This window comes from Myiozetetes cayanensis, unplaced genomic scaffold, assembly GCF_022539395.1.
Source record: "Myiozetetes cayanensis isolate MyiCay16 unplaced genomic scaffold, myiCay2020 scf49, whole genome shotgun sequence".
Lineage (NCBI taxonomy): Eukaryota > Metazoa > Chordata > Aves > Passeriformes > Tyrannidae > Myiozetetes > Myiozetetes cayanensis.
Window position 1 is genome coordinate 3443 of NW_026087731.1, and position 1721 is coordinate 5163.

Sequence of the window (1721 nt, forward strand, 5' to 3'; positions counted from 1 at the left end):
CGTCACAGTGATGATGAAGTAATGTGTTAGATGAGCAGATAGTGAGGTAAATTGAAAACTGGCAGAATTTCTGAGCTCAGAGAGTGAGGGTCAGTGGCATGAAGTCTACTTGGACTCTTATAATTGGCAGTGTAACCTACGAGTCAATATTCAGTCCAGTCCTTTTCAATACCTCCATTATTTACCTGGATGATGAGGCAGAATATACTTTCAGCAAGTTTACTGATGACACAAATTTGGGAGAAGTGACTGACAGGCCAGTGGGTCCTGCTGTCATCCAGAGGAATCTCAACAGGCTGGAAAAACGAGCTGGCAGGAGCCTCTTGAGGTTCAACAAGTGGAAACTCAAAGTCCTGTGCCTGGAGAGTTAAAAAACCCAGGTATCAACATATGTTGGAAAGGAGACAGGGGAAAAAATGGGACCTACGGGTCCTGGTTCAACATGAGCCAGTAAATTACACATGCACTAAAGAAGTCAAACGGTATCCTGGGCAGTGTTTGACAAAACATTGACGACAAGCTGAGGGATGTGTTCCATGTACTCTGCTCAGCACTGGTAAAAACACATTGGAAGCAGTGTGTTTTTACTGGTAGGTTAACATTTCCAATACTGGAATGAAAGGTTTTGTGTTATCAACATATGCAAACATTAATTATTTTTATATGTAGCTCTACCCTGCTTATAAGATGATCCTCAACTTTTCTCAGTTTCCCTTTTATTTCCCAAAAGAGGTTCTCTTATATTCTCTATCTCCTTGTGCGACCTTCCTATTTGTATCACCTTGGAATATTCTTACCCCATATTGATTGGACTTGTCTGTCATGTAGGTTCATGGAGGAATATTTACTAGACACAGCATTTAAAAACCTTTTGGATGGGCTGTAGAAGAGATTCATATCAGCAAAGTGCAAATATGCCAGAACAAACTTTTCTTGTGTAGAGTACAATTTTCTTTGAGGCAAGTGAAGGTATGGTGTCTGAGATATGCTGATGTATCTAAATATAAAAGAGGGAGGGGATTAATGAAAGAACCCTCTGATAAAGCAGGAAAATATTTACAGAACTTGCTACAGTGTCACATACTGTGAAAATTAGTAATTTTGTGATGTAGTGCTTTTTAGATAGTGCAATTTTGTTCTATCAGTTATTACTTATCTGACTTCTTTACATATAAATGACTAGAGATTTCTGTATTTTGAATTTTTTTAATATGAATTAAACCACTTCACTCTCTAGTCACTCTTGCTAGCTCCTAAAAATAATGGAATTATTGTTAAGCTATTGCATATTTTTCTGTGTTTTCACTGGAACCTATCACAAAACAAAATATTTTTTTTGCATATAATTGCATGCAATAACTGGAAATAATGAGCAGACAAGTGAATTGAGAATTTTTTTCTTTCTAGGAGAGGTGAATCTTAACCAAAATCCCTTTCAATTTCGAAATAACCACTAAGTTCAATCCTTATCAGAAATCATGACAGGCAGACAAAAACTACTGTGTGTTGGCTTTCTTCTTACTGAACATAGGAATTACTGTAATTTTATCATGAGCACTTTCTTTTTACACATCAATGAAGAACATTTATTATCATTCATTTATTATCCTGTAAAAAAAATACAGATAATATCACTGCCTAATCGTGTTCAATGGGAATAATTTCGGTAAGATGAAATAGTAAACATTACAACAAAGAAATCATTTCAATTCTGTTCCAGC